At 38.9% G+C, this 10649-nt stretch overlaps 1 protein-coding gene across 2 annotated transcripts in view; it reads left to right on the top strand.

Annotated features, from left to right (window-relative positions):
- The window catches only part of PRKCE (protein kinase C epsilon), a 302234-nt gene that overhangs the window by 259987 nt on the left and 31598 nt on the right, over positions 1–10649 (top strand). The gene's annotated exons all lie outside the window — the stretch shown is intronic.

Below are 10649 nucleotides of genomic sequence, written 5' to 3'. Positions count from 1 at the left end.
TATGCCCCATGTTGTGGTTGCCAGACTGAAATACTGGGTTTTTTAAACATCATCTTTAAAAGTTTACAGAGTGTATAGGGTTTAATCAAAGAAATGAAAGAAAAAGGAGACCAATTCAAGTTATAAAGTAGGTTCCCAGCATTGCATGTTTTTCCCTGAATCTAATGGTGGTTCTGTCTGTTCCTGATAGAAGCACAAAATAAGCATTACTGAGGATGTAAAAGATTTGTGCTACCATTTACAAGCAGATTATAATATTTTAAGAGCTCTTCATCTTCACTGTGTGTTTTCTTCTTTGAGTATGTTGAAGGTCTGGTCCCTTGGCTGAAAAATGGGATTTATGTGAGTGTCATTAGTTTTCTTTCGGTAAACAACCTCAGCTGAATTAAAAAGAGAACGTTTACTAAAGTTGAGGTGGGGAGCAAGGGAGAACAGGACTTCAGGTGAGCTTTGGAGGCCATCTGCTAGCACTCAATAGCCTCTACTGTGTGTGCCTGTGATCAGTAGGTAGATAACAAGGTTGTATGATGAATTGGCTTCCAGTCTTATCCCAGTGCTCAGGCAGGCTGGTCTTCTCCTTTACGTAACAGAATTGAGCCAAAGCACGGAGTTTTCTTAGTAGCTGCTGGGAAAACATGGCATGCTTTTCCCTTCTTTGCAGAGTCAACCGGTCATTTTCGAGGGAGCTGTCGATATTTGTGTTACAAGTAAAAGAATGTCATTTGGCATTCATGGAAGAAAAAAAGACTTTTTCTCTAGAAAAAGAATAGGGTCAGAGAACAGGACAGGAATGCTCTATACCTTAAAACAGTCTGTATTTAGTGTGACAGCAGGATGACAATGTACAGGATTGGATCAAATGAACCTATGCTATTGTAGCTTTGACTTTTGTTTAATAGTCATTTCAAAACTTACATTTGATCTTAATAGGCAGCATGATGGAAACGATAGGCTTCCAACTGAGGGAAGTTTTTGGCCCAGTATTGTGATTGTGAATGAAAACCCGTCTCCCCTGTTGGACTTATATCATACTAAAATAATATTGGTATTGTTACACAGTGTGAGGTTGATTGACCTTTAGGGTAGAGGAAGTGTAAGCCTAACAAGTTAAATGCCATTGAAAACAACTATCTAAATCATAAATTCAAAATGACCTGGTTTATGCATCTATGATTTAAGGAAGAAAATTGGAGATGTGGGATGAGATCCAGGACTAAACATCTGAAAGAGAGAGACTAAAGTAGTCAACTTCAGTTGATTAAAGATACCCTGATCTTGTTTTTCTCTGGTGTCTTGACCTTACTAAAGTTCACTTAGTATGTAATGGAAAAAACAACTGGTTTGATAGCAAAATACAGGAAATGCTTTCAGTCATGGCTGATTACAGTAGCAGCTTTTCTTCTGTTGTTTTCATTTTTTTAGACTGCTCTTTCTGTATGCCTGAAACAATGTAGATTAATAATGCTTTGGAGGCCTTTATTTGGTGTGTCCAAGTAGAGCAATTAAATGTCTGGCTTTTTGATGGATATGCACGTTGGGAATTTTTGCAGTCAGGAGAGTGCCATATGACATAAGTGAGAAAAATTAAGAATTATTACAGGGCATAACTTCAAAGCCTAGTAAATTGTGTGTGTGTGTGTGGCAATCCCACCATGAGTAACAAGACAAATGAATGCAGGTCTTTTTTAAAAATCTGCCTTTGTTTGGCTTTCTCCTACAAAAATTGAAGTTTTACAACTAATTTGAATGAAATCTCTATCTGGAAGACAGGAAGCCGGGAAGCAGCTTATACTGAATATACACAAAGGCTCAGGTTCATCTCACTAACTTTAGGAATGCAACTGAAGCTTCCAAGTCAGGATCCTGCTTGTCCTGGAGTGCATTTACAGTCGGTGGAGAAGGGTAGGCTTCTTTAGGGAGCTGTGCAGCCCACATGTTCCGTGAATCATCCGCTCAGAGATATCTGTGGAGATGGCCATGGAGGGAGCCTGGGGCAAACCGTGGTACCTCAATTAAACACTAATGTCTGGTGGGATAAATCTGGGTCAGAATCCTGGAAAATACAGGAAAGAAAATTACCAAAAAACCAGAGCAAAATGTTTCAGAGCTCTAGTTACTTTCATATTTAAAGTAATTTTTAAAAATGGATGGATTTGTCGTTGATTACATTATATCCTTTTATTCTGCCTTTCCTATTATCTGTATAAGACAGTAATACATCCTTGTTGTGGGTTATTAAGAGTTACAGGGCTTCGTTGCTGAGATAGCGGAATGAGAACTGCTACAGAAATGCAAGATGCTACCTGGATAGACATGGATTTGTTGGCTGTATGTATTTCTATTCTGAGTAAGAAAGCTTCACCCAACAATAGGAAAGAGAAGAAAGAATTTCAGTCTTTTCATTTAGCCACAGAAACTGTATGCCTGAAACCCAAGTACTCTTTTCTTTGTGTTTGCATAATTTGTGTTCCATTGTTGTTCAAATGGTAGTGACTTTGTCATCCTACCTACTAAGGTCACTGAGAAAAAAACCTATTGCTTTTGGTTTCCAAAGAAAAACTTTTGAATGGATGCAAGCTTAATTAGTGTGTCCGCTCATAAATTTGCTTTCTAAGGTTCTGGTAACATTTTTTCAGAATTGAGTTTTCAAAACTTGATCTGACAAGCTTTTCTAGCTTCACACCATCCTTTCACTGTCTTTCATCAAGTGGTTTTATCAAATAACGATTTAGTATTGTTTTGTTTAAAAGGATTATAGACATACATAGTAGGCACTTTTAGTTTGTGCTCCACCTAACCTATTGTTATAATACGCAATGTTATTTTTATGTTATTTGAGATATAAAAGTAAGAGCACGAAGCATTGAACCTCACAGAGTAGAATACCACAGCTTGAGGCAGTCCTTGGCTAAGCCTGGGGACCTCTGTTGTCTTCAGTGGGATCACTGAGGTGTCAGTGAGGACGGGGTTTATCACATTACATATTTAGCAATGACTTAAGAGATGGGCTTTGTAGCAGAGGTTGAAACAGTAAATATCATTAGCGGTAGTACAGATTTCACCCTCTCATTCCCAGCCCGAATATGTGGAGCCAGTTCGGAATTTTTCAGCTGAAATCTTCAAGGAAAAAAGTTAGAAAATGGTGTTTTTAACCAAAGTGGAGACAGCGAGAAAGAAAGAAGAAAATCCCTGAGAGATCTGGTAGCCTTAGTGTCAGGGCACGCACGAGGGTGGTGGGGGACAGGACGAGCAAGCAGCTCAGCCTCAGTTCAGCGCCGGTCACTGTCCTGAGCACCAGGCCATCGGCTGTTCACACACTACTTTCACAAAAAGCTTTGAACGGTCTGTGTTTTCACCCAGCGTGAAACACAAATGGTTTGTAAAACCTCGAGAAGCCTTACAAAATGAGAAAATCATTTGCTATCTAGTTTAGCTGCAACTTTCTGAGGCAGATTGTTTGTCCTATACAATAGGCCTAATATGAAGCCAGCTCCATTCGTGACAGTTCTTACTTGGTACAAAAATTGCAGGCCTGCGGGCCATGGGAAGGCAGAGTTGCCACTGGGATCCAACACAAAACTTGTCTAAATCCGGGCTTTGTCGGTAGGCTAAGTCAAGAGGCACAGTTGTAGCACTACATCCCGTTCCTGCCTCAGGCTCATGGAAAAATTGTTGCATTCCCAGGTAGGGGTCATGGAAGGATGAGGTTTATAAAGCAGTGTGATGTGAATGTGAAAGGCAACCCTCTCTTGAAAAAGAAAAAGAGACCGCTCCCCTCTGTGCTTAGCCAATTTTTGAGAATGTTTTACATAATGCATATTTAAACTTGTACATATTTCACTTATGTTCACAAATAAAAATGTGGAAATAATAAGAAAGGAAAAGCCACACAAAGGAAAGCTGTTAAGTACGATATATTTATTTGTCTGCACATTATTTTAAGGAAACTCAGCATAATAAGATAAGCAGATCAGGCACTGTGATGTCCTAAGCTGTTACCGACAATTGTAATAAAATTATGGTCAAAGCCATTAAAAAGCCCTATATAGAAATTATTTTATAGAAAATGTTTTTATGCTACCAGAAAAGTCATTGGTTTCCTTAAGCTACTGGAAATGAATATTAAACCTTTGTTCAATACGTCATTAAGACATCAGTAAATAGTTAGGGCCATGTGGTGAACACACAGCCTTCTTTTCCATCTCAGGACCTTGCTGTCCAGAAAGTTTTCTCAATGGTAGACATTGCTGGAGCAGGTGATGTTATACATCATGCAAGCTAAGCTTTTGCCTTGTAACAACTAGGGTTTACAGAGCCACAGATAGCAATCGTGTGTTTGTCTCCCTCTGATGTCCTTGGAGGGTAGATAGCAAACTGCCTTTTGCTACATCCCTCCTCCTGTCTCTGCCACCCCCTTAGTCCACAAGATACTTGTGCAAATGGCAGGGTGATGGACATTGTGTTATACAAGGAAAGTAAATGTGGGTGTTTTTAAAAGTAAACATGCCAGACAGAGAGTGTCACTATGATCACATTAAAAGTCAGCGTTTCCCATTAATGTTTACCCTGCTATCTGAACTATCACTGTTTTCTGCGATGAAAAGTAGCTATAGGATCTCTGACTCTACTTGAAACCAAGTCTGTGCTCTTAATTCATCTGCCATGAGTCATTATACGTACTGATACACATCAGTATAAGGTGGATTCACTTTATTCCAAACTTGGCACTGCTGAAAAATAGCAGTTTTCAAATCTGCGCAGCAGGTTTTTCTGTATATTGCTGAATACGGCTCTGCTATAGTTTTTGTGATAGAAAATGTCTTTATTCTTTGATAACGTCAAGTAATGTAACAGTGATAAAGAAAATGTGTATCATAAATCCTGTAATTATTTAATGGGTCAACATAAAAGCAAAGCAGAGAAATTCCAAGACTTTCAGATAAACACAGGCAAAACTTCCTGAGATCTCCTACAACAAAAGCAGCAGAACCATCTTTTTCTCACTGTTAGTCTCACTCAGGTTTCTCCCTACTCCCTCTGTGCTAACCAAAACTGCCCTACTGTCATGAATCCACTCATAAGCATGAACAGTCTGGTGCGTGTCCTATTTCTTACTCCATGGATAAGAGAGGTCACATCAACTGGTAGAACCTGACATCCAATGACACTGCTATTATTGCATGTTTATGTTCAGTAACATCAGAAAGCATGGGTTCCTTCTTTCGCATACAGTTTTTCAAATGGGAAAAAAAATATATTATTACTAGTTTGCGTTTTCTTAGAAGTTACAGTTTGGATTTTTCCATTTATCTCAGATTTGTTGTGGGGGGAAAAAAAGCCTTGCTAATGGGCTGTGACTAAAACACTTAAAGCAACAAAAGAATCCACTAGTGAAGTACGGTCCTAATATATCTGTCCCGTAGTTTATGTCTAGAAACTGAGGTTAAGTTGGTGAGAGCTAATCACTAAAGAATCTAACATCAGAACATTACAACTGTGGACATTTCTTTTTGTTTTCTGACCAGTTCCATATATAACTCCATCTTGCTTAGATTGTAACCTAGTACATTAGTTATCAATATTTTGAGGACACCAATATGTTCGAAGAACTGAGACAAAGATTTTGGTGCATTTATCAGTCTTCCAGAAAACACCATTTCAGACGGTATGGTACAAATGATCCCAGTTCTGTGATACTTACTGCTTGTGATTAAAATTTATGTTGAAAATGCAACATTAACTAAAATTATAGCAAAGCGTAAATTTGTGCTGGGTACAAGAGAGACCTGTTGTTGCAGGTGAGCGTCTTTGTCTCAAAAGCAATTTGGATATCACTGAGTAAGTTAAAAAGTAATTCTAGGGATTCTAGGGTCTTACCTTGATCAAATAGAAAAAAAAAATTAATCTTGTTGAAATTGCTGATTGATACAATGAGCATATTGCCTTCTGTTATGAATTCCAATAACTGTAGTAACTAGAGAATGGTTCTGATGGTTTTCCATGTTGTTGGGGGAAGTTTCCCTTTTACCTTCTGTGGTTTCTTCTGTGAACAGCTTGTCTATTTAAAGCCTGCAGAGAGGATGTGATTTTTCCATGCAAAGGAGCAATGGCAATGATTTCGAATACACTATTGAAAGGGTTTATTGCAGTTGAAAATCACCAAAAAAAGTGGTTGTTCAGTAGCTACTTACTTTAGACTTGTGTTGCTTTCGGGTCTTTCCTCTTTGATGTTCTACAGATGTTTAGTAAGGTACAGTCCTTCCCTGAACTTTCACCCAATAAAGAAATATTCTTGCTTCTGATGTCGTTATTTGTAGATAATAATTATTATGCTTCGTTCTGACCTGCACTGTGAAATGTATATGCTTTCTAGTTTTGTTGGTCATTTAACAGTTAGAGTAGAAGCAGATGCTGTGGAGATGTTTCATTGTAAAGTGATTGCTTAAACCAGCTTGTGATCATGTTTCTCAGCTACTTGATCTTGTTCTTCAAATATGGATTTATTTAGTCACTAATGTTTACTGTGTTCAAAGGCTACTGTTAGTAATGTTTGGCAGACGTTCTGATTTTACTGCTCAAAACCCATCTTGACTGTTTAATTGCCTTACTTTCAACAAGAAATTATCTGTTGTCTAAATGACACGTGACACATAGGGCCACGCACACAAGCCAGTTATCTCACTGGCTACTGTTGGGAGTCAGACTTTAAGAACCCAGTCCTGTGAAGTCCTCATCCACTGAGCATTTGTGGGAAGCTGGGGCAGTCAGCATCTCCTGGCACTGGCATGAGGAGGAAGGAATGAGCGTTACGGAAGTTTTCTTGCAGGTTACCTGCAGTCTGCCTGCTCTTCTGTTCTGACTTGCATAAACCTTAGTGTTATAATCCTGATTCTTTCTTGAGATCCTGCCAATCATTCCAGCTTCTGAGGTGATTGCAATGCTGGCAGGTATCCAGAAATAGAAACCAAGGCTTAAATTTCTGTTTAATGCTTTCTGAGAAAGAAAAAAAAAATTAAAAAAGAAAAAAAAAAAACAACCAAACCATTTCATGCAATTGACTGCTCAAGTCAACTGAACTGACTGTACAAAGTATCTTGGCAAACAAACAAAGGAGAGAAATAGCTTAATGTAGCATTACTGCATTCAAGCAATCTGGGCATTTTCCTGGCTTAACAGGTTAGGTTGTTTGCAGTTGCATGTAATTACTCAGGTTGTAGGAACTCATTTTGTCAGATACAGATGACTTTCTTAGTTCCTACAAAGAGAATGCAAAATGACAAAAATAATTTAATAGACCTTTGTCACTGAGCTATCTGACACTGTATTATTTGGTATGCTCTGCTTTAGAGGTAAGCAACTGGCGCTAATACCAGGAACCAAATAAAAGACAGACTGGATCATAATGGATCGTTCTGTACAGACAATTAATTTACATTCCAGAGATTGATAGCTGTTTACTTTACTTTTTGAGATATAGGAGAGCTGGCTGTTTCTTAGAACAGTTCTGGGGAGATAGAAGTCTTAAACTAAAACTTAAAGGTTTGTTTCAGTGAGACTGCTGCTCTGGAAAGACAAGCTTCCTTGACAACTCTTTCTCTGTTACTTTTTAATTTGTTTCCTCGTCTCTCTCTGTTTTGTTTTAGGTTTTTTCCTGTGAGGTGTTAAATAGCACGTTACCTATTCTCTTACATTTATTTAGTTAACTAAGATTTCTTTTCCCAAAGTTGCATAATTAGGGGGTTTGGGTGGGGTTTTTTGTTTGGTTTGGTTTGGTTTGGTTTAATCTGGCAACTATAATTTGACAGAATGGTTTTGAATGGTTTTCAGTGCAAGCACTTTTATGGACTATGATAGTCTTGCAGGCTAGCTATGAATTTGGCACTTTGGCAGACTCCCAGCTTACCTTTTAACCTCCCATCTGTACTTTAATGGGAGTCATGCTGCTGTTGTAGCCTCTTCCAAATTTCTTTTGAAACTTTGGTGCACTTTGTGATAATAAAAATCTACTGGTATTAAATTCCATTATTGCGTGAGTAATTAAGCTGATGTCCTCAGTGCCTCCAGTAGGTTTTGAAGAGGTTTATAGGCTTCACTCCGTTGTTTTGGCTTCATGAAGGGGTCCCAGATGTTTTTCCTCTGTCAAGTAGGGTTATAGTTTGGTAAATGGTAAGAAAGTTATATTGACTTGTGCTTTTACAGGTAGGTTTAAAATTTCACTGTTGGTCTTTACAGGTAGTCAGAATTTAATATTTAGCCTCTTCCTCTTTTTCTCTTTGCTCAGTTTGTTCATTCTTTTTTTCCACTGTCAAGTTAATTGTTTATTGCTAATTTCTGTGTCTTACACAAATCTTCAAGAAAATAAAGGCAATGGTGAGTATCCTGTCCTTCTCCGTTATATGGTGGCTTGCTGTTAGTGTTTTATTACTGTTGAGATTTCTCTTCGCTTAGGAGTTTCTTGAGTTACCAACTATATCTCCATTCAATTCCATGGCTAGCATATGGGTGGTATTAAATGAAACTTAAACAATTTTAGGTCCTAACAGCTACAGTGTGTCACCTGCCTGCACTGGGAAGTCCTGCTGCTGGGATCAGAGTTAAGATAACATATAAGAGTCTTCTGATGATCACTTACCACTCCAAATTAAGGTGGATCCAGTTTTCTGAGCAGCCTCTAGAATTTCATCAGTTCCTATCATAATTATTTGTATTATGACCTTCTTCCTAACAGTCTGTTGTGATGGTGGCTGGAAGTGGTTCCCAGATTACATCAAATATAATTATACTTTGATTTCTTTATCTGAACATCTTGACTTTTTGAAATACAGCTTTTATTCTTCCTTATCTTAGGAACATCCAAGTTAACACCGCATTTGGAAGGTTAAAAGCTACAGCTACAAGCTTATTTCCTTCTCCCATCTGCAAGAGCCTTATCCTATTCTTGTACTTGATCACATTCTAGTTGATGATGTTATAGCCTTGTCCTAATCCAGGTCTTTCGATTGTAACACTAGTAATTCACTGAAAGAGCAGTTTTGGGAAGGCACATGATTTTTGGAGCGGGGAGGTTAGCTGGTGAAGGGTCTGGAGCAGAAGTCTTATGGAGGAGCGGCTGAGGGAGCTGGGGTTGTTTAGCCTGGAGAAAAGGAGGCTCAGGGGAGACCTTATCGCTCTCTACAACTACCTGAAAGGAGGTTGTAGAGAGGTGGGGGTCGGTCTCTTCTCCCAGGTAACAAGTGATAGGATGAGAGGAAATGGCTTCAAGTTGCACTAGGGGAGGTTTAGACTGGATATTAGGAAATTTTACTTCACTGAAAGGGTTATCAAGCATTGGAACAGGCTGCCCAGGGAAGTGGTTGAGTCGCCATCCCTGGAAGTATTTAAAAGATGTTTGGATGAGGTGCTTAGGGACATGGTATAGTGGTGGTCTTGGTAGTGTTAGGTTTATGGTTGGACTCGATGACCTTAAAGGTCTTTTCCAACCTATACGATTCTGTGATTCTGTGATTCTGTTTATTTTATTTGACTTCTTTGGGGGACCCAGAGCTGTTGATATCTGTTTGCCCTTGCATGATGTTGGATGACAATTGCAAATCACTTTCCCTGGATAGGAAAAGGTGGTTATTTGAGGGGTTAAATGGTTAGATGTAGGGGATTATGTTGTAGCCAGGTGGATCTTGGGTTGTTTAGGAAAGGATGAGCTTAAGGAATGATAAAATATGTAGTCTACTCCAAGGGACCTTACATGGGTGACCAGCTGAGGACCTACAAGAGCAGCATAAGTGATCTGGAGACAGCAAAGTCTGGTGTAGGGCATATTGGTTGCAACGGACATTTCTACAGCCAGTATATATTTCAGCTACATAAACCATATCTGATAAAGCTAGTTTATGTGGAAGACAGTGGATTTACTGTTAGTGAGGTAAATCTGACTTTGTTTTGCCATGTCAGACCTCTTGTGCACGCACAAACCGCTTTGTAACATGTACACAGCACAACCGATCTCTACACGCACAGTACGTCATCCAGTGCTTCCAAGAAGTGTCTGATTTACTGCATAGATATACAGTGATTATGCAGACCTTGAGTAGTAAGTCCACTGTGTCCCAGAAATACCTGATTTTTATGCTGTCCTGTGTACATGCTTGAGAAATATGTTAGATACAGGTGGGCCAGCATGTTCAAAAATTTTGAAGTGTCAAAAGAAAGAAGAAGGAAAAAAAAAGAATATAATCTACCTACTGAAGTTAGGGCGATAGGGAGAAAAGAACATTTCTGGGGAATTCCCAGCATACTGTAGCCTTGGACATGTCCATAAAACCTTTTAACACAATGCAGCCTTGGAAGGGTTGTTTAATCATTTAATGTGTGTGAATGCTTCCACCATGTTACGGTGCCTGTGGTTCTAAGGTCTGGGGGCTGATAGGGAGACATTTCTCTGAAAAAAGTCCTCAGAGGAAGGTGAAAACTTTCCATCCCTCACTCAGGTGGAATTCGTTGGCATAAAGGATTTTTGCAACAAAACCTATATCTTTTCATAGGCTTTTGGGATGAAATTTGTTTACAGAGGCTAGTGAGGGATTTTATTCCTCTATCTGATTTAGAACTTGCCTACACATACTTTTTTTCTCATCAGTTTCACCTATGGAAAT

The sequence above is a fragment of the Mycteria americana genome, chromosome 3 (assembly GCF_035582795.1).
Source record: "Mycteria americana isolate JAX WOST 10 ecotype Jacksonville Zoo and Gardens chromosome 3, USCA_MyAme_1.0, whole genome shotgun sequence".
In the NCBI taxonomy this organism is placed as follows: domain Eukaryota; kingdom Metazoa; phylum Chordata; class Aves; order Ciconiiformes; family Ciconiidae; genus Mycteria; species Mycteria americana.
Note: the sequence above shows the minus strand (reverse complement) of the source record. Positions and strands in the feature narration are given on the sequence as shown.